The sequence below is a fragment of the Bombus affinis genome, unplaced genomic scaffold (assembly GCF_024516045.1).
Source record: "Bombus affinis isolate iyBomAffi1 unplaced genomic scaffold, iyBomAffi1.2 ctg00000070.1, whole genome shotgun sequence".
Taxonomy (NCBI): domain Eukaryota; kingdom Metazoa; phylum Arthropoda; class Insecta; order Hymenoptera; family Apidae; genus Bombus; species Bombus affinis.
In genome coordinates this window covers 996,183-1,023,924 of record NW_026108823.1, presented here as the reverse complement: position 1 = coordinate 1,023,924, position 27,742 = coordinate 996,183, and the positions used below count along the sequence as shown (strand labels likewise).

At 36.7% G+C, this 27,742-nt stretch overlaps 2 protein-coding genes across 8 annotated transcripts in view; one reads left to right on the top strand and one right to left on the bottom strand.

Moving 5' to 3' along the window:
• Nucleotides 1-27,742, top strand: part of LOC126927031 (G-patch domain and KOW motifs-containing protein-like) — a 730,127-nt gene that overhangs the window by 2,143 nt on the left and 700,242 nt on the right. The window lies entirely within an intron of this gene.
• The window catches only part of LOC126927053 (integral membrane protein DGCR2/IDD-like), a 386,199-nt gene that overhangs the window by 282,816 nt on the left and 75,641 nt on the right, over nt 1-27,742 (bottom strand). The window lies entirely within an intron of this gene.

The following is a 27,742-nucleotide window of genomic DNA, read 5'->3' as shown; positions in this document are numbered from 1 at the left end:
ATTCTATTGGGAATGTTGCGGAAGTGGCGCCTAGACATTTAACTATGAATTGTCTGTTGGTTAGGTAGGATTTTAAGATGGAGTAGTATGGATGGGGTTGGATCTTTTTGAGCTTGTAGAGTAGCCCTTTATGCCATACTTTGTCGAATGCCTGTTGGATGTCTAGGAATACCGCTGAGCAGTATTTTTTCTTTTCAAGGGTTTGGCTGATCATGTGGGTTATGCGGTGGATTTGCTCTACTGTTGAGTGTTGTTTTCGGAAGCCGAATTGGTGGTCTGGGAGTGTTTTCAATTCTTCTAGGAGTGGAAGGAGACGATTCGTGAGCATCCTCTCGAATAGTTTAGACAGGGTAGGTAAAAGACTGATTGGGCGATAGGAGCTGGTTTCATATATTGGTTTACCGGGTTTAGGGATGAGGGTGATCAGTGAGATTTTCCAAGCCTTGGGAAAGTGTTGAAGGCGGAGGATAGCGTTAAAGATTGATGCGATGAGTGCAATCCCTTTTATCGGAAGTTCCTTGATTGTTTTATTTCCTATTAGGTCGTGACCTGCTGCTTTCTTGGGGTTTAGGCGACTGATTGCTTCTATGATCTCTGAAGAAGTGAAGGGTTCAATAGGAGGGGACATTTGGAAGGGAGTGTGCAGATATTCGGTAACGTCCGCTGCAGCTATGGAGGAATGTAGTTGGAATACTTCAGTCAAGTGTTTGGCAAATAGGTTGGCTTTTTCTATAGGGCTACGCGCCCATCCACTCTGCGGATGGCGGCTTGGAGGTATTATTTGTGGGAGACGCGTGTGTTTCCTGGAGGCCTTCCATAGTGAGTAGTTGGAGTCGGCTGTGGGGGACAAGCTGGCGAGATATTTGTGAAAACGGTCATTATTGTAGTTTTTTTTATAGTTTTGGATAGTTTTCTAGTTGCGTTGTTTAGTTTGCGTTTGTCCTCCGGTGTTCTATGGGTCTGCCATATCCTTCTTAGTCTACGTTTTTCTGCTATTTTTTTTAATATGTACTGGGGGTATTCGTGATTGCTGATGGACGTTTTTGCCGGTGTGGAGAAGCGGATAGCGTTTATTATGCTCGTGTTTAGGTATTCCGTGGCTGCTTCGATTTCTTCATTGGTTTTTAGTGAAGTTGAGGCTGAAGTTGTGTGTGTAAAGACTTCTCTAAAGAGCTGCCAGTTGGTGTGTTGGTTATGTATGGAGCCATTACGTGTATTCTCGATGATAGTTGAACTGACTGTTACTATCACGGGGGAATAATCAGAGGAGAGATCAGCCGAGGAATTGATTTGGACGTGTCTTGACGAGATATTTTTTTTTAGTGAGGAAATCAAGGAGATCGGGTATTTTCTTTGTGTCGGTGGGCCAGTGTGTGGGTTCGTATGTGGTAAGGTAGTTGAGGTTGTTGGTTATTATGCTGTTGAGGAGGTTTTTGCCTCCTACTGTAACCAGTCTGCTGCCCCATTGGGTGTGTTTGGCGTTGTTGTCTCCTCCAGCTATGAATCTATTGCCCAGGGTGTCCAGGAAGTCGTCAAAGTCTTCTTTGGCGATGGAGTGTCTGGGAGGGCAGTATACAGCTGAAGTGGTGATTGTACCATGACAGTCTTCTATTGCTACGTTTGTTGCTTGGAGGTAGTCTTTCTGGAATGGTGGAAGTTCGTAGTGCTTAATGTTTGATTTGATTATGATTCCGGTGCCGCCGTGGGCCTTTCCGCTGGGGTGTTGGGTATGGTAGAACTTGTATCCGTTTATGTTCAGGTAGTTTTTGTCGGTGAAGTGGGTTTCAGTTATGAGCATTATGTCGATTTGCTGGTGTTTTAGGAAGAGTTCTAGTTCAAGTTTGCGTTGCGCTAGACCGTTGGCATTCCACAGAGCTGTGCGTCTTGGTTTTATTTTGCGTCGGGGCGTATTAATTTATCCGATGTGGATACACCGTTTTTTTGTTGTTTTTAGATACAAGTGACGAGAAATTATGAAATGATATTTTAAATTTAAACTGATTTCATTCATTGATTTATTGTAGCGACAATGGTAACTTGTTTAAATAAAGATTTTATAAATAAAATATTTAAGGTCTAAAATAATAAATAAACACATGTGAAAACATTAAAGCTGTTATCCTTATTCATGGTCTTGTTGGAACGTGTTTAACGAGCGTAACGTAGGCGTGAAAACGAAAACGTTGAGACTCTTGTGGCGTAAAAAGACTGAATTCCTCATAAAAATACAAGAAACGAGAGGAAACGTGCACATAGTTTATTCTCGACCTTGGATACATAAAACCAAAAAAAAAAAAAGAAAAAGAAAAAGGAACAAAAATTTTTATTGGTTATTTACCGAAACTCATTGTATCATTTTTATTACTCTATATAAAACGTAGAATCATATACTGACGAATGTTATTTCGAATTTCTAACTTCAGAACGATAATTACATATTTGAAATTACCAATAAGTGGTAGTAGCATTAAAAATATGGAATATTCAACGAGATGAAATATAGGTAAAGTATTTAAAAGAAAAAAGATTGAAACGTTCGATGTAAAACGATGAAATTAAATGATTGGATTTGAAAACTTGATTCGGTTTAATAATTCGATGAAAAAAGTATTCATCCTATGAAAAAAGAATTCATGTTCCTGTCGATATATCAACGACGTGCGCCGTTACTTCCCACTGCTCTGCCATTCAAATGCAATACTCGAATATACATGGCGAAAGAAATGGAAATTGAGCAATTTAAGGGAACGAATTACTCTCGCGTCCACGTAACTTCAAAATGTTTCACGTGTCCGTGTTTGCGAAACAAAATTCGTCGTTGTCCAACTAACACGCTTGCAGATGCTACGTTCACTTTGTTGCATATAGGGCTTAAATATATGAACAAATAGAACGGCGCAACTGTCACTAGCGTAATTTTTAAAGTGAATTAATGCATAATCTCGTCATCTACGTTTGACCATGATTATGGCAGTGATCATTGTTATATACGAATCTTCGTGCAATATATGTGAAAATTCGTGGTTGTCCAATTAACACGCTTGCTGATGCTACGTTCACTTTGTTGCATATAGGGCTTAAATATATGAACAAATAGTACTGCGCAAGTGTCACTAGCGTAATCTTAACGTGTTAAAGTGAATCAATACATAACTTCGTCATCTACGTTTGTCCATGACTACGGCAGTGGTCATTGATATATGTGAAGCTTCGAGGAGTAGATGTGAAAATTCGTCGTTGTCCGGTTAACACGCTTGCAGATGCTCCGTTCACTTTGTTCCATATAGGGCTCAAATATGTGAACAAATTGAATGGAGCAACTGTCATTAGCGTAATTTTAACGCGTTAAAATAAATTAATGTATAATTTCGTCATTTACGTTTGATCTACGTTTTTTCATCTACGTCATCTACGGCACCTACGCGAATCTTATTGATTACGTCTTTGGCAGTGTTCGTTGCTATAAATGAAACTTAATAGTTGTTGAAACCGCTCGAAAGTCGTGTTCCTAAATCATTCCCTCGTCTCGTATCGTGTTCATCAAATGGAAAAGGAGATTGTGTTTTAATGAAATCGCTTGTTACTATCAATCTTGCTGTGTCACTCGCATAGGAGAAGAAAGCGAGGAAGGAGAAAAAAATTAAGGTAAGGTCATCAATGAGCAAAATGTTTAATGTACATTAAAATTGAGTCCGCTGCAACCCTCGTGACTTTTAAAATTCCATACGTATATTGTTATACGTAACATTGCCATATTAAATATATTCGATCAAATATTCAATCTCGTTCCCTGAAAGCTGTTCCTGGATATCTGGTTGAATACTTTACGCACGGAAATAGAGAGTGTTAACAGTAACAAACCCTCTATGTAGTGTTTTTGCTTTGCTCTTTTGATCAGGTAGATGACATTTTGCTTCGAAAAACGGATATATATACCACGGATATGCACATACAGAGTATGTGTATCGATATACACATTGATATACAACTTTGTACAAAGTGTCAAAAAAGTATTTATCGCGGTATTTTTTTCAAGCCATTCTACACCTTCGATTTGATGAAAATTGGTTAAATAAGTGTAGCGCAAAATTGATCTTGACCACAATTTTCAGTGTCAAATTGTTTTTCTATTGCATCATATAGTGCTCATTAGAAAGGAAAGTTCCGTTGTTTTAGAAAAAATGTTTGAAATTTCATTAATACTTAGACTGATTTTATTCATATTTTAAGGTCAAATATGGAATACAATAACATCAATACTAATATCTACTTTTTTGTGCGAATTACTTTATATTTCAATCTTCCTTGATACGCCGTGACAAGCAAAAGTGTAAACACAGCCCGTTGATTTTATGTAAAAAGCGAATGTCGAAGGTATAATGAGAAAAGAGCATTATTTGACCATTCCACAAAATAATTTACCTAAATAGTAGTTAATTCTATTGGATATAATAAACGTGAAGTAGTACTAGTGGACGAAATACCTATGTTGAAACCTTGATTCGACGAGTATAATTAATGTGCAAAACTGTAAACATGGTTTGAGATATCCATTTTTGTAAAATGTTTTGTACATTATTAATGTTAATGAAAATTAACTATTACATTTCGTTAATAATAACTTGTAGTTACTGTTACCTAATCTTTACCGATCACTTGAGAAATTAGTCTTTTACATTTATGTGTTTACTTTTTTCGCTCGTCACTGTACATGTTTAAGTCAGATATGAAATATCTGGCGTATTCCAGCGGCTTTGATTAAATCTAAGATGTTGATATCCTTAATATTGAGAATGTTGTTGGAAACTATTATGCTGCGGTCTACCATTCGTTGTTGCCTATATATACCACGGAACAAAGGATAATTTTCACCGAATTCATCCAGAGCATATTTTCTAAGTTTTACTGTATATGATTACGCCCATTATATTATATTATGTTATTACGATGTTATCTAATTAATTGTTGTCTATTTATTTTGATACTTATATTAACCATTATTTATAACATAATATACTAAATACAATTAGTATACACAATTAGTATAGGGATTAGTATAAGAAATTTTAAACAGCTTTTTTCAAAAGAACGAATCATTTACGATCCAGGGGTTTTCTGAAACTTTCGTTTCTCGTGATGAGTACTTTATGATGCAATAAAAAATTTTGTCTGAAAATTATACTCAAGATCAATTTCATGATCCATTTTCTCTAACAGATCTCCATCTTTCACAGCTATAACAAATAATTTTTTGACACTCTATACATTTAACATCGATTATAATTCTGATAATTGAAACACCGAACATCAATGTGTTTTTTCACTACGCCAACACAGATAACAATTAACATTGATATATAATATATATTTGACGATATATATCTGAAAGAATAGAAATTTCATTTAATCGACTATATGACCATACTCGGTTAAGTACCAACAACGACTATCTATCAACCTTATCTTACTTCCTCAAAGATATAGAAAGACTTTAAAAATTTCAGCCATGTGATTTGGTCCTTTAAAATTTAGAAGTAATATAATGATAAAATACCATCAAAACCTTTAAATTTAACGCACGAAAACATGTCTTCTTTGCTAATGGCGTACTATAAATATAAATATTTGAATAAATATTGCGAATTTCATATTGCTAAAAGATTTATACTGTTCGTTCGTAAATAATCGTCGGATCTATACTTAAGTTGAAACTGTTGCATTAGATCTCTTTTCTTACTTAAAATTATTTGGATTGGTAACTTGGATGTAACATGTAATTTATTCTTCCTTTATAAATAGTGTACAGAAGATACCAATTCAAAGAAATGGAAGGAAAGTCTAAAAGCAAAGAAAATCTACAGGAAGATAAAACGTTCGAGCCTTGCCAGGCTATATAAGATGCTAAGTAATTTCATTTTGACAATGGTCCAACATCCTACTATGCATAAATTTAATATTAATATAAGCAGGTTTCATGCCAAGTATTACATCTAACGTATAAGCACAAGCCCTGGTTTTAAATGCCTTATAGTAACACCGAAAAGATTATTCAGTTGGATGTCTGACTCAACATCAATATTTTACTTAGAAGATAATACGTCGAGAGCATGTTGGTGGATGGAATGGGAGATGAATGAAGGCTTACTTCTGTAAAATACGTAAAATGGTAGTCGGAATGAATTTTGGCGCTTGGGGACAGAAAAAGAGCTGACTGATACTGTCATACAACTGAATTTATAAAATTTTGAAAATCGATGTAACCTTTGAACTTTATCGTATTCTGTTTCATAGCACAAATTATTGTTCCCGAAATGTACGTTTAGTGTTATAATATATTTGACCAACGGTTCACAAATACTAGTTTTGCAAAAGCAATGGTGGAATTGGAGCAATTCTTTCTTCTTTCATTCTTTGAATGACCTGGATTTTCGAGTAGTCTAGTGACGCTTGATCCGTACAATTAATCGATTTCTTTTTATTACACAAGTGCAAGAGATTCCGCGTTGGACGCCGATGTTGCGAGTTCGAATGCCTGGATGAGGTTGGCACTGAGTATTGGTCCGGATCTGATGTGGTTATCGTCGATGGTTCACCTAAACTTGAAAAACATAGTGTATTGTGGACGCTGAGCTTAGTGATGGCAATTGTAATATTTTAATTTCTTTTATTCTATATTTTCGACTTCTTTTTTCGAGTAGAATCATCAATTTTCCGCCTGTACTATCAATTACCAACCAGCCTGTATGACAAAATTCTATTTTAAACTCCAAACTCGCCACGAGTGGCTATTTTGTTTACGAAATTAAACGAATTTAATAAATGAAATGGCAAGGAAGGAACTACAAGTGACCGTCAAACTATTTTTCTGCTTGAAAAGTAATTCGCAAAGTAATATAAAATAATACTACTGATTTGAGTCTCTTTCAGAATTTTTTCTTAATCTCTTGTCTTTTTCCCTTCAAATTTATTATTTATTATTTATTCGGTGTCACGAAAACCGATTAAATATTAAATATCTTAAATATAGATTGAAATGAAAGCTTGTCAGTTCTCGTTCAGTTGTCACTTCAGAGTTGTTAGTTCAAAGGTTCTGGTACATCATAAAGCAAGGGATCAAATCTTTAACTTATTACAAATTAAATCTGTTATTGTAATTACGAAAATTATGAAAGTACCAAGGGAAACAAGTAGGGAACATGAACTGCTCAACGAACCAAAGAACGGCTCACTGACAAAATTAATACAGTAAGGATCGCAAATATTACAACATTACACTCTTACATCACATAATAGTTCTCTATACAAAAGATATATAGCGAATCGACTTTTCACAACGATAAGAATCAACAGAACCAATTAAGACCAGGCGAAACTCTCATAAGATAAGATATAGATAGATAAGAAATAAATTTAATAGTAAACACGTAGGTGAAACACTTGCTGAAATTTGCATCACTCGACACGAACGAACCGTTCGGAAGGAAAACGCGTTCAGCCCCCAAGGCTGTGGAATTGGGATCACTTAATTAACTCCGTTTGAATCTATCTTGAATTAATTCTCGTTTATCGACCAGTGCGTATTCAACATCATATCATTTCCGACCATATCGTTCCCAGAAGATGAAACAGCACGGTAAAACAGATGTGAATACCTATCACGAGCGAAACAGAAATGCGAAGATCCTTTGGAACAATAATAATAAAATTGCATGCATAGGAACCATGGATGGAACACAAGGCAAAGGTGTAGATGGTATTATAAGCTTTGAAACGAGCGTATAGGACGAGAGAAATTGATCAAAAAATTGAGTTGAGCCCTTTGAAGTTAGGAACAACATACTTTGATGTTTTGTTTAAAGGAGAGATATTGAGCTGTGCAAAAATTGTATAGGTTCTCTGAAGGTAAATAAGATTTTGTTGCTGAGTAAATAAACGAGATTTCAAGTTTCTCTTGAATATTGGAAATTTAAAGGTTTTGATGGTATTTTATCGTTATATTACTTCTAAATTTTAAAGGACCAAATCACATGGCTGAAATTTTTAAAGTCTTTCTATATCTTTGAGGAAGTAAGATAAGGTTGATAGATAGTCGTTGTTGGTACTTAACCGAGTATGGTCATATAGTCGATTAAATGAAATTTCTATTCTTTCAGATATATATCGTCAAATATATATTATATATCAATGTTAATTGTTATCTGTGTTGGCGTAGTGAATAAACACATTGATGTTCGGTGTTTCAATTATCAGAATTATAATCGATGTTAAATGTATAGAGTGTCAAAAAATTATTTGTTATAGCTGTGGAAGATGGAGATCTGATAGAGAAAACGGATCATGAAATTGATCTTGAGTATAATTTTCAGACAAAATTTTTTATTGCATCATAATGTACTCATCACGAGAAACGAAAGTTTCAGAAAACATACTTTTTGCTTCAAATAATTAAGATAAAATTTAGATACGGGGCTTTCAGCTTATGAAAGTCGAAGAGAAGATATATATTCCATTTGGTCATATTCTATTTAAATTCGTAACTACTCGTTCCATTTACGTTATTAATAAAACATTTTTATCGACAAGCTACCTAACAGAAAGACCTTTTTGTCACTCTAAATTGCCTCAAAAGAAAATCCCTTGTCAAACATACCATGTTTCTCGTACGAAAATCCAAAAAGGATTTTCCAAAAAGATATATTCAGTGAACCATGGTTCGTGACTGGTGAGCTTGAAAAGAGATGAAGCGTTGAAGCGTCAAAGTTGATATTCCACCAAGCTCTCGACCCTTCTATCTCAATAATCCTGATCAAAATTCGAATGAACTACCCAACGAAACGATCACCGTTTTCTATAGAATATCTTTAAGCATTCTTCATTAAGGAATCGTCAGATTTTACCCCATTACGTTCTTCCATCACAATCTTCGTAATGATGAATAAAAAAATAAAAGCTTTTAAAACCCGACAGCGCTGTCATTTTCTAAAAACGTCGACTTTATACTCCTGATGACCACGAGCACATCCGACTACCAAATATAAAATGCATTGTGAGTGTGTCATCAGCATAATTTTCGTGAAAAGAGCAATTTTTCTTGATAACTATAATTTGTAACATAGATTAAAATCGCTGATTTGATCCCTCTGATATTGTTGTCTTATGAGAGTTTCGCCTGGTCTTAATTGGTTCTGTTGATTCTTATCGTTGTGAAAAGTCGATTCGCTATATATCTTTTGTACAGAGAACTATTATGTGATGTAAGAGTGTAATGTTGTAATATTTGTGATCCTTACTTTATTAATTTTGTCACTGAGCCGTTCTTTGGTTCGTTGAGCAGTTCATGTTCCCTACTTGTTTCCCTTGGTACTTTCATAAGTTTCGCAATTACAATAAAAGATTTAATTTGTAATAAGTTAAAGATTTGATCCCTTGCTTTATGATGTACGAGAACCTTGGAACTAACAACTTTGAAGTGACAACTGAACGAGAACTGACAAGCTTTCATTTCAATCTATATTTAAGATATTTAATATTTAATCGGTTTTCGTGACACCGAATAAATAATAAATAATAAATTTGAAGGGAAAAAGCACCGAATAAATAATAAATAATAAATTTGAAGGGAAAAAACAAGAGATTAAGAAAAAATTCTTAAAAATTCTGACACAAATCAGTAGTATTATTTTATATTACTTTGCGAATTACTTTTCAAGCATAAAAATAGTTTGACGGTCACTTGTAGTTCCTTCCTTGCCATTTCATTTATTAAATTCGTTTAATTTCGTAAACAAAATAGCCACTCGTGGCGAGTTTGGTGTTTAAAATAGAATTTTGTCATACAGGCTGGTTGGTAATTGATAGTACAAGCGGAAAATTGATGATTCTACTCGAAAAAAGAAGTCGAAAATATAGAATAAAAGAAATTAAAATATTACAATTGCCATCACTAAGCTCAGCGTCCACAATACACTATGTTTTTCAAGTTTAGGTGAACCATCGACGATAACCACATCAGATCCGGACCAATACTCAGTGCCAACCTCATCCAGGTATTCGAACTCGCAACATCGGCGTCCAACGCGGAATCTCTTGCACTTGTGTAATAAAAAGAAATCGATTAATTGTACGGATCATGCGTCACTAGACTACTCGAAAATCCAGGTCATTCAAAGAATGAAAGAAGAAAGAATTGCTCCAATTCCACCATTGCTTTTGCAAAACTAGTATTTGAGAACCGTTGGTCAAATATATTATAACACTAAACGTACATTTCGGGAAGAATAATTTGTGCTATGAAACAGAATACGATAAAGTTCAAAGGTTACATCGATTTTCAAAATTTTATAAATTCAGGTGTATGACAGTATCAGTCAGCTCTTTTTCTGTCCCCAAGCGCCAAAATTCATTCCGACTACCATTTTACGTATTTTACAGAAGTAAGCCTTCATTCATCTCCCATTCCATCCACCAACATGCTCTCGACGTATTATCTTCTAAGTAAAATATTGATGTTGAGTCAGACATCCAACTGAATAATCTTTTCGGTGTTACTATAAGGCATTTAAAACCAGGGCTTGTGCTTATACGTTAGATGTAATACATGGCATGAAACCTGCTTATATTAATATTAAATTTATGCATAGTATGATGTTGGACCATTGTCAAAATGAAATTACTTAACATCCTATATAGCCTGGCAAGGCTCGAACGTTTTATCTTCCTGTAGATTTTCTTTGCTTTTAGACTTTCCTTCCATTTCTTTGAATTGGTATCTTCTGTACACTATTTATAAAGGAAGAATAAATTACATGTTACATCCAAATTACCAATCCAAATAATTTTAAGTAAGAAAAGAGATCTAATGCAGCAGTTTCAACTTAAATATAGATCCGACGATTATTTACGAGCAAATAGTATAAATCTTTTAGCAATATGAAATTCGCAATATTTATTCAAATATTTATATTTATAGTACGCCATTAGCAAAGAAGACATGTTTGCGTGCGTTATCGATTTTACGCTTTTGCCACGCAAACATGGAAATTGCGATTCAAAATTGAATTTGCACTGGAAACGGTTGACGTTACGACATCAATAACATATTTCAAAAACACTGATGATATCATACGGAATCAGAGAGATTCTATGAGAAGTTAAACGCATAATCATCCTATTGTAAATAACAGGAACAGAAAGTACACAAGGAATAATACAGAATCATCCTATCATCCTATCCTATTATACAAGATTGCTTTGATTCGAGCTCAAACATAGGGAAATCTGAAAGAATTTTTCGCAGAATTTCCTTCCCCTTTGAATTGGCTTTTATACAAAACGACATTAACTTTTCAGGGAAATACCTATAGTGTGTGACGATCTATGATTTTAAATAGAGGGGTATATCTGAAAAGAGGTGGATGTAAAACGTAGCATATAAAACGTAGATCAAATCTTTATTCAAGGATTTTTTCTCTTCGCAGAGAATCAGGTTTTCAAGAACGATCGAATATGTATGCACTTGATTTACATGTGAAGTTGTCATTAAAAATATTGTTGCGTTTAAAAAGATAAATATTGATTTAAATTTAATGAAATTGTTAGTCCAATTGTTTTAAGCTTAAAGATATGTAGGTGTCACATTTATATATTGAAAACCTGGGAGCGGCATTAATTAACAAACCTAGACACGCGCACACGTACTTTAAAACCATGCTTGAAAATCGATATTCCCTGAAACAATGCATCGTTCTGCGCTTCCAATTTATTTTCGCACGAAGAATCAGTCCATTCATCGTTGCCGTCACCATCGCTACTGTAATCTATATTACTCGAATAAATTCTATATCTTGATTGGAAAATCGCATATTTTAACGAACTTTCTGTGTTTTTTTTTTTATGATTTTAATTGGCAATTTCCGAAATTGAACTATAGCTTGAGAATAAACCGATAATATTTGAGGGTATATATACATACATCATGTTTTTGATGGGTTTTGTAGTAAAATAATTGTAGAAAAAGCAAACTTTTTAAGAACAAATTACCATATTCGAGTAATAAATTATAGAAAATTACCAATGTAATTTAAAACTTAAAAAGAAGAATCTATTACACGTAATAAAGAGAAGGACTTGTTCACGAACGGTAATTCAACAAATACAGTCGTTGCAGAAACATAGTTTTACAAGGGAGAAGAATCTCTCTAGGAACTCGACGATGTCACGTCAAGCGAAAATTCAATAAAGTGATTACTAACCGTATTACCAGCGGCAATCGTGTTGCGGCAATTCGTAAATAAGTTAGTCGTCTATTTGGAGAAACGTCGCTGGCAATATCGTCACATTTTAATTACGTCAGCGCTATCAATTGGTCTTGGAAGAAAGTTTTCCATTATGTACTTTTGCCCACGGCGTCGTTCCAACAAATGAATCCGAGTTTTGAATCGCTTTCTCTTATATCACGAATTTGTAACGGTGTTTCTTCAAACTATAAACGATTGTAATGAATGCCTTTGCGTACAAAGACCGATACCTGGTTTGACTAGAAGCTTCAGCTAATTAGTGCCCCAGTTAATTTGGATGTTCACTACCACGCCACTTCCCCCCCCCCCAAAAGTGGCTTGGTGTCCTCCACGTAAAAAAAAAGAAAAAGGAAAAAAAAAAGAAAAAGAGAAAGGAAAAAAAAAGAAAAAGGGAAAAAAAAGAAAAAAAGAAAGGAAGAAAAAGAAAAAGAAAAAGGGAAAGAAAAGAAAAAAAGAAAGGAAAAAAAAGAAATAGAAAAAGGGAAAAAAAAAGAAAAAGAGAAAGAAAAAGAAAAAGAAAAAAAAGTTAATTAGGATGTTATAAAATGTTATATAACCAAGAACTTATCTTCTGCTTGGTAGTCGCATAAGAGAAGACCGAGCCATTGAATCGCTCAAATAGATTAGCTGATTCGCTTAACGTATTTTTACTTCCGATGACGTAAACAAGAGCAGAAAGTACACAAGTAATAATACAGAAATGTCAAATGTACAGAGGAATAGATTTCGTTAAAGCATTAGAACGTAACATTTCCTTATAATTCTATTTGTGTATAGCAAAATAGCTTGTGTGCTTTCATGAAATATAATTGATATTTAGAAGCTCTCATGTAGGTAGATATATAACTCGTGTTAATTAGTAATTTAACAATACATCATGACAACATATCATTTTCGTTTCTTCGTTTATCTCGTTATGCGCGTAAACGAATGTGTAAATAAAGACATATAATCAACGATAACATGTAGTGGCAAGCATGATAATTATCGACAAAGGAGAATATTGGTGAAATGATTGTGGGTGATTTCACTCGGTGTATCGGTAAATAAACTTTGATAGACATTGCCGGTGGATTCGCTGTCGGTGAAATCGTGTCGATGAAATAATTGTCAGTGATTTAAAGAAAACCCAATTTATTGATCTCCCCTTCATAGAGTTGTACGTCTCTCTATAATACATACTCTACCTGGAAGGGCTGAAACATTTAGCTTAGTCACACTAAACTGGATTGGACTGCAAGTAAGAAGATTGAAATGCAAAATTCACGTGTGAGCGCAACGGTTTAGATGGAAAGTTCGATAAGGCGATTATGTATATTAACCCGAAAGAAAGCTCATGGCTTTGCAACGCGTTACACGCAACACGGAATTTCCCTCGCTGAAATAATCCTATTACAACGATACGATTTTCCTTAACAGATCTCGCAATGTAATTCTCCCTCTACAACTTTTTATTAGGTTTGAAACACGAGAGTTTCGAAGCTCTGCAAAGTCTCGCGAATCTAGATGTCGAGTTTCAACGTATTTTCGCTTCTTATTTTATAGCTGTTAATAGTTATTATCTCACTCTGCACGTACATCAAACGAGTACTTATGTAAATCCAAAGGAAACGGAAACAACCGAGAATAATTGAGGATAATTCGAATACGTACCGATTAGTAAAGTGTTTGGCAAAGAAAAAAAAAAAGGAAAATTGTATCGGAGAAATAGGGGAAAAACGGTGGCGTACATCAAGCAATCTTTATGGCTGTAATACATTTATTATTCATTTATGTTCATTTTCTATCGCGTCACAGACCTTAAAATAACTGGCAGAACGAGCATATAAATCTTGTATCGCTCGACCTGACTTCTCCCGATGGAAAAATATTCACCAGCCTGGGGTCGTGCATCGCTAATTACTCCGTTCTACTTTTCGAACGCGTTTCCATCCATACAGAAAAGCAAGAAGGCAAACTCTATCGCACAGTCATGAAGAGATGCAAAAGCAAGAAACCAACCAACGACATGCCGATCGACATGGTGAAAGCAGTCCTATAGAGGCTATTCACCATGGGACACGGATCCTCCCATTATGAGGGCCGCGAAGAGGCAGAGACCGAAGAAGAAGAAGACATCAGCTTCAGCGTCGTCATCGGCGAAGGCGATGTCGACGATGGCGCCGGAAGAATGAACACCAAGATGGCTGCAGGAGTCGATGGAAGACTCCTGGACTGCTGGAAGCAGGAGCTGGAAGCAAGCTGGAAACAGACTGCTGGAAGACGGCCAGAGTAATACTGCTAAGGTAGCCGGGAAAGGATCCCAGTCTCCCTAACGCGTATCGGCCGATAAGCATACTCCCAGCCATGAGCAAGATCTGGGAAAAATGCTTTAAGAAGATCATCGAGAGATGCATCGGAACCGACCCGTTCCATCGGAGGCAGTATGGGTTCAGAAAGAAGAATTAGCTTAGCGAATACCGATAAGAACAGGAAGAAGCAGAAACGGGCACAACGAACGGCCCTGTGCATAACAACGACGGCATACTGTACCGTCTCCCGCGCGGCACTTTGCGTGTTGACCGGGAATCTCCCGATCTACATAAAGATAAAGATGCTCGGAGAGACTTACGAGTGGAACAAGATCCATAAGACCAGGATCGGCGCGGATGACGGCAACGAGCTGAAGGAGGAACTGGAGGCGCAAGGAAATTAATACCGAGTGCGCTGCTATTTACCAAAAAGAAGATGGACATCGATCATCACACCATGCAGCTGTTAACCGGGCATGGGAGTGTGGCGGCACTCGACACTAACTAGTGTCGGACGACGGCAGCGACATCTACAGCTCCCAGTGACAATTACAGCGGACCAGGCCCAACTACTACAACTATCACGCACGTCCAATAAATATATCACGCACACACGGCCACCTCTACATTGGTGACCCCGACGTGATCGACAGCAAAACTGAGGTCTGACCGTGATAGCATTACTGAGAACTTCCATCATTGCGAATCTAGACCTGTGGCAAGCTGGATCCTACCGCTACGACGAACACGGAACGGCCCTTCCTTCAACAAAAACTCGACCCCTCACCGCCGACTCACGCATGCAGGTGACTGGGTACGAAACGATGACCGACCAAGCCAGGAGTGATGTGGCCGTCGCAAAAGTTCATGGGCATTACCACTAGCACGTCATACTAAAAAATGGAACAGAGGCCTACGACCGTACGCGGAACGCCCGCACCGTACTGACAGGTATCCACCGCCACATTGAAGACTTCGAGCAACATCCGCACGAATTGGACAACAATTGGACATTTGGACGGTTTATTACACTAAGATTCTAACGCTATCACTGGTAAGGGGTACTGTGGCGGCACTCGACAAGCCAAATACCACCACTCGGCACTAACTAGTGTCGGACGACGGCAGCGACATCTACAGCCCCCAGTGACAATTACAGCGGACCAGGCCCAACTACTACAACTATCACGCACGTCCAATAAATATATAACGAACACACGGCCACCTCTACAGGAGTTTTGGGGTCTATAGGAAGAGGATTGGCAAGAGCAGCGACAGCAACTGTCTCGACTGTGAAGACCCTAACGACGATGCAGAGCACGCCCTCTTCACGTGCCCGAAGTGAACGTACAGAAGGATTGAGCTGGAGAACGCTCTTGGCGAGAACATAGACGTGGACAATCTGATCGCCACGGTGACCGCCAAGAACGAGAGCTGAGATAAATTCAGGTAATTTCGCAAGACCGTCATGCCTCACAGGAGGGTGACAGCGAAGGCCTTGAAGGAAGCAAGGAGGAGAACGAGAGCAACAACAACTACGCGGAGCAGTGAAGGCAGAGATACAAGACAACAAAGAACCACAGAAGGAGATCAGCCCAGTATTCTGAACTAGCTGAGAAGATGACGAGAGCAATACAGAATATACAGAATAACTGCCTGAAGAAGAAGATACAACGGGGCATGAAAGGACAACCCTGATGACTGCCGACAGGTTTTACCGGGGTTGTCTGTCCTCGAAGCAAAGGAAAAAGGAGGAGGGGTTTTTAGTGGGTATGGCAACAACATCCGCCCGAGTCCCACATAACCCAGTGATGCGGATCACTGGGTATGCGTAACAGCATTTTCCCCTCCTCACGCAAAAAAAAAAAAAAAAAAAAAAAATAAACTATCACACTCTATCAATTTTAAGTTGATAATTTCGTTATTATATAATTTTTCTTAGTCTAAACTGAATCCAGGAAGAAGAACTTTCATCCAATTACATACTTCATTAATTCATGAATTATATTCGTTACCGTACGTACAAAAAGAAAGTTGACTGATATAAAAATTCAAAGGATAGAATTTCTAAGCTCGCGATTGGAAACAGATTCAGTTCAATGGTTTAATTTGCCATTTAATTGAATTCTCTGGCAATTTCAGCGAACTGTGGGCTTTAAAAGTGTCCCGCATTCAAACGCAAGACTTCTCCTCCACCTTTCCCTTTCTTTCAATTCCAACCTCAAGTAATTGACCAATTAATTCGACGATATATTTACATGCTTGCAAGGGATTCAAACAACTTCGTTGCGTTAAATTCGCAATTATAACCAACAGGAATGTCTCAATCAATGTGCAGCTCGAAACAAATAAAAGATAATTAACTTTTCAATATAACGATTGATATGTTTGATGAAGAAAAATCTATGAATTTTTAAAAACGTCTCCTAGTACATTTAGCATTTTTATAATAAAAACTTAGAACATACACGCACACATATACTATTCCATGAAATGATTTGCACAGCAATGAGTCTAATCCTATCATATTATAAAGGGATGAACGAACTTTTCCTAATAAATATAACTTTATACAAAATCTTGTTTAAAAATATTAGTTTTTTATTCTCATTAAATTAATTTAATATCAGAATATATAATTTTAGTCGTTATCAAAATTTTATGTCAAATGCGTTCATAGATACATATATAAATAAATGTATCCTATGTATCCTATGTATTTATTGCAACTGAAATCTTAACTTAAATATTTATTAACAATATTCTGACGAATATGCAATGAAAGATAAAAACAACTTTATTTTTCTTATAGAATGTCTCATGCTTCTTACTCATTTTATGTTTCTCGTTGTCAGTGCGTAACTACTTATCAGCCGCAGGAATGCTAAGTTTTACTACTGAGAAACGAAGAGACATATAGATGCAAATATACGCTATCTCGCGTGAAAAAACATCAGATACATTAACCAGAAGGAATATCCGATACATATAAAATTCATAGCGTAGTTATTTATACATACGGAATATTTATTTCTGTATGAAATATTCTTTCTTCTGAATTCTTATTATAAATGTATGTCCATTTCCTACCTTAAAATGTCTCTCCTTTGAAAAACTCCATTTAAATATAACGATCAACAAAATATTACCAATAAAAATATTAAAACGAGATGCTGAAAGAACCTTTTAATGAAGTACAAATGATTATTTCAACTTTAATTCTGTTAAATTTGAATTGAATCATTTATAAACCGAACAGGTGTATAAAATTTTATTGCGTAAAAATCGTGAAGCTGAAAATTAGGAACGAATAACGAATGGGTAACCTAGTTTCATTAAAAGGTACGTGTACGCCGATCCGCGTAACAACTTCGACACTCCAATTATTATAAAGCATGTATCCTTCAGAGATTTTTTGCGCGAACGCAAGATACCTTTTACACGTGCAACTGAATAAGTGGAACGTGATTTTCAATATTTCTTCTTGTAGAACTTGTAACAACGTAACTGTTTCACGAATATTTTCCCTGACAGTTTTACAACGATGCGTAGAAATCTCCTTTTCTAATTAATAATTTCAGCATTTCTCTGAACAGTTTCGTTGCGATTAAAAAATATACAAAGCTTACGACGTGGTTGTTTAAAAATATTTATATGGAACAAGATTTCGAATTTGTCACATCAATCGCGATCTCAGCAGGTGTAAATTAATTCGTTCTAATGAACGAATAAATTAAACGGCTCGTGACAAAAATTATCCCTGTCCATGTTTGTCTTTCTAAAACTAATTCAAGGCGAGTTAAATGAATCGCTGTGTACAATATTCGCAATAAGCAGCATGTGCTTTAACGACCAGCATGCAAGCGTTAACGGTGTACTTATTAATTAACGGTAACTTATTAATTAATTAAATTCGTGTATATCAAGTTTCCTATCATTTAATAATTTCGTGTAACTACAGAGATTTGATACTATGAAATGAAATATAAAACTTGGTAAAAAAACGCGCTTCGTTAGGAAATGAGGGTGATGATGCAAATATTTTTTGTAGCCATTATATAGAATTTCGATGGTATAATTAATCAGTATCAACTTACCAGCCCCTGACGGGACGAAAGTGACGAAAATAATTTGCAAACAGATGAAGATTGCAAGTATTTTCGAGTCCTTCATGGTTGTAAAAAATCAGGTAATGTTGTCGCTGTAGAATATGGGAAAATCAGGCGTTTCAATATCAGTTGTGCTGGCACTGGAGTGCGTAGACCAGAAATATCTGCGACAAAAATCAGAATACATTTGTTTTCGCATGATTGGATCAATTTTGTGTAGGACTAAGCTGATTGAACCTAACACGGGATAATTGTCCACCTTACGACCATAACAAGCCCGCTTGATTCCCTGTAAGTGCTTGAAATTGATGCTTGTATTCTTTCCAGATTAACAAGCTTTGCCCCCACCCCCCCTCCCTCTCTATTTCCTTAGATCGAGTTAGACTGCCACAACATATTATCTTTCTTCTTTTCTTTTCTTTCGATCTTTTAAAGCCTTAAATCGCTGGTTATTACAGTGTATACATTCAATTACCCTGTAAGTCGTAAGTACATGTTTTACGTTATTTTTCATTTTCCAGCTAAATTCCACAAAAACAAGAAATATACTTCCAACGTGTTTTCACATGTCTCTAGCAAAGATCTCAAAAACAAGTTGCGGCGCAATTTAAAACGACAAATAGCACCGTGTGTCTCGTTGTGGCAACGCACGTGTAACGTAAATCACATCAGAGACCAGGACACACACACACACACCGCGGGCAGGATGGTGTCCCGGTTGGCATACTTCGAACCCGATGGACCGATGAGGGAAACACATGGCGACCTTGGCGACAATGTATATTGCCGGAGTACCTGAGGATTCATTTATGGACTAACGGTCCTTCCACCAAATGTTCTAGAAGCGTAGCAACGGTCACGTACGCCTACAGGGTAGTGGGGATAATGAGGGAACAGATGTCACCGAAAGTAAAAAGATTGTAAGAGACTCAGTCTCGTACGGTCACGGCTAGAGCTCAGAAGTGTCTTATAAGTGTATAAACGAAGGAAAAATAAAGTTTTCTTCTTTCTTTTAAATTTCCTTTTATTTTACGTGACACACGCTTCGTCAGCTTTTTAAAAGCGCTCTCTGTCTGCTTTTTTCTTTCTTCACCGCCTATTCGTTTTTTCTTAACGTGTGAAACCGTTTTTACGAGGACGGGAGCACAGAAATGACGTACTGGCAATTCTGTTTCGTGATGACACAAGCAGCCCGGTTTCAGTGAATTAAACCTGGCCCCAAGCTTCCAATTATCTCTCCCTTCCTTTCCTTTATTTTTCCCTTCTATATCGAGTTTGAGGTTTTCTAAATTTCCATTACAATCAACTGTGGCTTTTCTCTATTTTATATGTTAGCCGATGATTCATGGCAAAAGCGTCGGCTGTAAAAATATTTGGAGTTGCAACAGCAACAAGTGTGCTTTCTCAAACAGAAAATATTGGAAGCGTACTCGTTGGCAAAACAGTTCACGGATAGTTCGTCCTCTGCTTGTTATTTGTTTCAATACCGTTAGCAAATAAATTCATGAAACATAGTGTGTTTCAACCGTTCGCAGAGAGACGCGATCGCTAGATAACGCGTCAACGAGAGTCGTAAATTCTCGTTACGATTAAACAATCGATGCCACGAACTGATTGATCCCCTATTTCTATTACGAGAATAGAGGTGGTTAGGTTTGAGTGTATACGAACAACTATACTGGGTTGGTTGATAAAAGTTTAATAAAAATAACGAAACAACAAGTTCAGTCAAAGATCAACAATTATAAACGAAAAAGATAACAGTCAAGGTTTGTTTAGCGGTTTGCTTATAACGAGACCTATCGCACAAGCAACAGCTTGAGACAGACGTTATGTGTTAGATTCGATTCAATGTGTAACGTTCGACGCGTCACAAGGAACTGATCGACTTTAGATGATTTCTTTGTCTCATCTTTAAGACGACCCCCACTATACTTAGGTCACGCCACCGTTCGCGCCTATGATCACGTATGTCTATTCTTGCGTGGAAAACGTAACGGACAAAATTCGACGTTTCGAGAACTCGCTGCTTGGCGATAGCTATGCGCTCGTCGATACATTGTATATGATCCTGGGGTCAGATAAGACGATCCGACTGCGACATTATAGGGCCGCGAGCGACGGTTAGAAAATACAGCCCGTGGTAAGCCTCGTGGCGTAACATTGAGGTTATTATTTCTAATGTATTTTTCCAGTGTTCTGCCTCGAGGTGTAAGGTTTCTTGACCCTCATAGCATGTGCTTTGAATTGTAGTCTCCCGCTGCGATGTACTTGTCCCCTAGGTCCTGGAAGTATTCTTCCCACATTTGTGATGTTATTTTGTGTCGCGGAGGCACATATACTGCTGACAACTGGAAGTAGTTGCTACTAGTTTGAACTGTAACGGTGGTTGCTTGTAAATATCCTTTGTTAACTTGGTTGTGTAGATAATGTTTGATATCGTTTCTGACTATCACTGCTGTCCCTCCGTGAGCTTTTCCTGAGGGGTGTTTGGTATCATATATGGTGTAGTATGGTATTTTCAAGTAGCTTTTTGTAGTGAAGTGTGTTTCTGAGACAAGTAGTATGTCTATATTGTTACTGTATATGAATGTTTTAATTTCGAGGGCCCGTTGTTGTAGGCCGTTTGAGTTCCAGGCTGCTATTTTTAGAGTGTCCGTTTTTTATTTTTTGCTTAGCACGTTTGTAATTAGTTGTAGCATGACTGTGAGTTGTTGGGTTTGCTGTCTGAGTACTGCGTTTTGTTCGCTTATCATTCTGGATTACGATGTTATCTAATTAATTGTTGTCTATTTATTTTGATACTTATATTAACCATTATATATAACATAATATACTAAATACAATTAGTATACACAATTAGTATAAGGATTAGTACAAGAAATTTTAAACAGCTTTTTTCAAAAGAACGAATCATTTACGATCCAGGGGTTTTCTGAAACTTTCGTTTCTCGTGATAAGTACTTTATGATGCAATAAAAAATTTTCTCTGAAAATTATACTCAAGATCAATTTCATGATCCATTTTCTCTAACAGATCTCCATCTTCCACAGCTACAACAAATAATTTTTTGACACTCTATACATTTAACATCGATTATAATTCTGATAATTGAAACACCGAACATCAATGTGTTTATTCACTACGCCAACACAGATAACAATTAACATTGATATATAATATATGTCGGAGATGAAAGAACACCGGAACCCCTCCTTGGATTTGCGGGAATACCGTAACGTTGCAACTTAGATTAAACAAATGCCGCTCCGATTATTCGAGATTTATGATCATGAGCTTGTGCTCGAGGCGACAATCAATCGCCGAAAGTAGCCGCGGTCAAAGGGATGAACGTTTTATCTAACAAAGGCGCAGAGTAACTCTATACCTCTCCTTAAAAGAAATAGTCGTAGCGACACGTGGCAGTAAATACTTCAATAGTTTCTATCCCGCGGCCCGCCACACGCAGATTGTGTCCTCCGGGTAAGATGATCGCCGGATGTCGGCATGCCTTTGTAGTGTATGTTTAGCTAACGTGAGAACCCGTTATAGATCTTAAGATTTAGTCAAGCGAAGTCCTTCAAATAGACTTTGTTGCAACTACGGGAAGATAGGAGAAACCTACCTTCCACGAACGATGCCCCCCGTCAACAACCACCCCTCAAGGGCGGTCAGCATCTCTTTCAAAACGCCGATATGGAAATCGACAAATTAGCAACAGCGCTAATTTCCCTCACCTTTGGAACGAAAGCTTTCGTTGACGAATCCGGGGATCTCATGTCCTTAGACACACCCATTATAGTTTTCCTCGACGGCATCATCGAGACGGAGATTCTTTCTTTCGCACGATCTGATCGACGAGTGACAGTACCACCTTACAACCAGTGAATACCTCACATCTAGTTAACAAAGAGTTAGACTTGAACTGTGCGAGAACATACGTTTATCATCCCGTGACCGCGGATTCGTTTCGAACCTAAGATCATTATCACTAGTGCTACGAGTGCCTAATCTTGTTGATAAGCCTGTGCTAGTAAACTCTTTATTGTATCACGGCAATGGCTAATTGTAATGAGAATTCATCAAACGCCCCTCTCCATAATCCTGACCCTAATCCGACATATATATTCGACGATATATATCTGAAAGAATAGAAATTTCATTTAATCGACTATATGACCATACTCGGTTAAGTACCAACAACGACTATCTATCAACCTTATCTTACTTCCTCAAAGATATAGAAAGACTTTAAAAATATCAGCCATGTGATTTGGTCCTTTAAAATTTGGAAGTAATATAACGATAAAATACCATCAAAACCTTTAAATTTCCAATATTCAAGAGAAACTTGAAATCTCGTTTATTTACTCAGCAACAAAATCTTATTTACCTTCAGAGAACCTATACAATTTTTGCACAGCTCAATATCTCTCCTTTAAACAAAACATCAAAGTATGTTGTTCCTAACTTCAAAGGGCTCAACTCAATTTTATGATCAATTTCTCTCGTCCTATACGCTCGTTTCAAAGCTTATAATACCATCTACACCTTTGCCTTGTGTTCCATCCATGGTTCCTATGCATGCAATTTTATTATTATCGTTCCAAAGGATCTTCGCATTTCTGTTTCGCTCGTGATAGGTATTCACATCTGTTTTACCGTGCTGTTTCATCTTCTGGGAACGATATGGTCGGAAATGATATGATGTTGAATACGCACAGGTCGTTAAACGAGAATTAATTCAAGATAGATTCAAACGGAGTTAATTAAGTGATCCCAATTCCACAGCCTTGGGGGCTGAACGCGTTTTCCTTCCGAACGGTTCGTTCGTGTCGAGTGATGCAAATTTCAGCAAGTGTTTCACCTACGTGTTTACTATTAAATTTATTTCTTATCTATCTATATCTTATCTTATGAGAGTTTCGCCTGGTCTTAATTGGTTCTGTTGATTGTTATCATTGTGAAAAGTCGATTCGCTATATATCTTTTGTATAGAGAACTATTATGTGATGTAAGAGTGTAATGTTGTAATATTTGTGATCCTTACTTTATTAATTTTGTCACTGAGCCGTTCTTTGGTTCGTTGAGCAGTTCATGTTCCCTACTTGTTTCGCTTGGTACTTTCATAATTTTCGTAATTACAATAAAAGGTTTAATTTGTAATAAGTTAAAGATTTGGTCCCTTGCTTTATGATATACGAGAACCTTTGAACTAACAACTTTGAAGTGACAATTGAACGAGAACTGACAAGCTTTCATTTCAATCTATATTTAAGATATTTAATATTTAATCGGTTTTCGTGACACCGAATAAATAATAAATAATAAATTTGAAGGGAAAAAAACAAGAGATTAAGAAAAAATTCTGAAAGAGACACAAATCAGTAGTATTATTTTATATTACTTTGCGAATTACTTTTCAAGCATAAAAATAGTTTGACGGTCACTTGTAGTTCCTCCCTTGCCATTTCATTTATTAAATTCGTTTAATTTCGTAAACAAAATAGCCAATCGTGGCGAATTTGGTGTTTAAAATAGAATTTTGTCATACAGGCTGGTTGGTAATTGATAGTACAAGCGGAAAATTGGTGATTCTACTCGAAAAAAGAAGTCGAAAATATAGAATAAACATTTTTCGTCTGAGACTTTATTTTCGAGAAAATCGACTTTGAATTTTTGATCGGTATGCGTGCAACGCGTGCAACATATTGGAACGGTTTATCAACATAACGTCAATCGAAACACAATCTACAATAAAATCCGTTATAACGAAACGTGATAAAGTGCACGCGTACCGAGCGAAAATTCAAAGTCGATTTTCTCGAAAACAAAGCCTCAAATGAAAAATTTGTATATTTTCGACTTCTTTTTTTTTACCAGTTACCAACCACCCTGTATATCCAACAGCTCACTTTTTCTTTGTAAATATTATTAATAATTTTATCAATTTTTTATATTTCCATCCTTCATACAAGTGACAATGAATCATAAAATTTTCATAGAAATCACAAAGATTAGGGGATAAGTATACCACTATATTTTCATATATGTATATGTATGTATATTCCCAAATTACATGATAGAATATGAATAATATTGAACAAAATATAATCAAGTATACAGTACCATGGAAATACAACAGATTACAATTTTCTACCTGTCACCGATTCATCGTCATCTCCTTTCATTCTTTTGACATATATAAAAACAAATTAACCCGTCTGAAATAATCATACCTCGCTCTTTGAATACAAAAATCTATTCAAATGAAATAAAGGGGAAGAAAATAAGAATAAATATAATTACTCAGGTATAATCTTCTCGAGGTATAATTATTCAGTTACAAATGATTCTTCGTTAACACACTACATTGTACACCACTTCTTTTCCCGGTGGCTGAAGCTAATCGTCGACGTTTATAAGGTACGAATTTTGTCAACGGCGCCATCGGAATCTTTATTGAGAAATTAAAATATTACAATTGCCATCACTAAGCTCAGCGTCCACAATACACTATGTTTTTCAAGTTTAGGTGAACCATCGACGATAACCACATCAGATCCGGACCAATACTCAGTGCCAACCTCATCCAGGCATTCGAACTCGCAACATCGGCGTCCAACGCGGAATCTCTTGCAGCTCTGTAATAAGAAGAAATCGATTAATTGTACGGATCAAGCGTCACTAGACTACTCGAAAATTCAGGTCATTCAAAGAATGAAAGAAGAAAGAATTGCTCCAATTCCACCATTGCTTTAGCAAAACTAGTATTTGAGAACCATTGGTCAAATATATTATAACACTAAACGTACATTTCGGGAACAATAATTTGTGCTACGAAACAGAATACGATAAAGTTCAAAGGTTACATCGATTTTCAAAATTTTATAAATTCAGGTGTATGACAGTATCAGTCAGCTCTTTTTCTGTCCCCAAGCGCCAAAATTCATTCCGACTACCATTTTACGTATTTTACAGAAGTAAGCCTTCATTCATCTCCCATTCCATCCACCAACATGCTCTCGACGTATTATCTTCTAAGTAAAATATTGATGTTGAGCCAGACATCCAACTGAATAATCTTTTCGGTGTTACTATAAGGTATTTAAAACCAGGGTTTGTGCTTATACGTTAGATGTAATACTTGGCATGAAACCTGCTTATATTGATATTAAATTTATGCATAGTAGGATGTTGGACCATTGTCAAAATGAAATTACAATACACACAGTTTCACCGTGGAAAAGTGGATCTTTCTAGCATGTCTACGAAAATGAAGGTTGGAGGGGGAGGGGAGGGGGAACTGTACATGCGCCAAACACCGTTACGTTCGTAATTTTTCACACAAATTTACAACTGTAGGGAAAAAATTATCTCTGATGTTTCAGACGTTAGAAATTGACAATATCGCATAACGGAATGCTGTGTTCTAGATATTCTATTTTTGTTACGAAAGTGGTACAAACGAAGTCCACTTAAGAATAGTACAACAAAATCGGTTGAGGTTAGGTTATCATGCAGATATCGCGGCTTTTGCTTTGGAAAGCACGCAACTGCCAGTCTCGTCGTCCCTTGTAAACGAGAGAAAGATATTGTAATTGGTCGGGATTAACATAAAACTCGTCGCATGCGATCAGATGGCCTGAATGTTTAATAAACGAGAGTAGAGTGCGTGCTACGTGGTTCTAGCAGTTTAGGCGGAAACTAATTATTGTAATATATATATATATATATATATATGTCGGATTAGGGTCAGGATTATGGAGAGGGGCGTTTGATGAGTTCTCATTACAATTAGCCGTTGCCGTGATACAATAAAGAGTTTACTAGCACAGGCTTATCAACAAGATTAGGCACTCGTAGCACTAGTGATAATGACCTTAGGTTCGAAACGAATCCGCGGTCACGGGATGGTAAACGTATGTTCTCGCACAGTTCAAGTCTAACTCTTTGTTAACTAGATGTGAGGTATTCTCTGGTTGTAAGGTGGCACTGTCATTCGTCGATGAGATCGTACGAAAGAATGACTCTCCGTCTCGACGATGTCGTCGAGGAAAACTATATTGGGTGGGTCTAAGGATATGAGATCCTCGGATTCGTCAAAGAAAACTTTCGTTCCAAAGGAGAGGGAAATTAGCGCTGTTGCTAATTGGTCGATCTCCATATCGGCGTTTTGAAAGAGATGCCGGCCGCCCTTGAGGGGTGGTTGTTGACGGGGGGCATCGTTCGTGGAAGATAGGTTTCTCCTATCTTCCCGTAGTTGCAACAAAGTCTATTTGAAGGACTTCGCTTGACTAAATCTTAAGATCTATAGCGGGTCCTCACGTTAACTAAACATACGCCACAAAGGCATGCCGACACCCGGCGATCATCTTACCCGGAGGACAAAATCTGCGTGTGGCGGGCCGCGGGATAGAAACTATTGAAGTATTTACTGCCACGTATCGCTACGACTATTTCTTTTAAGGAGAGGTATAGAGTTACTCTGTGCCTTTGTTAGATAAAACGTTCATCCCTTTGACCGCGGCTACGTTCGGCGACTGATCGTCGCCTCGAGCCCAAGCTCATGATCATAAATCTCGAACAATCGGAGCGGCATTTGTTTGATCCAAGTTACAGAGTTGCGGTATTCCCGCGAATCCAAGGAGGAGCTCCGGCGTTCTTTCATCTCCGACATATATATATATATAGAAGATTGCTTAGAATTTGGAGCTTAATAACATATCTCAAAATCATTGACATTAAAGAAGGTGAACCTTACTTACGAAATTTCCTTCCGTCAAATGATACATAAAAATTGAAAAAAATAATATACATAGTTTTGACTTTCTTCCGCATTATAATTTGAATCACTCGATTTATTCGACTAAAGATAATCAAGCAATAACCTCACTTTACACGTATTCTCATCACGTGAAATAGATCACGTCAGGGATTTTCAAAAGTCGATGGAATATTAATAGCGATTAATTATTTATGGATGTATTCTGCACGGTTAAAGCAATCGCCTAGTGAATTATTGAGTTCCAGGAATATGAGCGG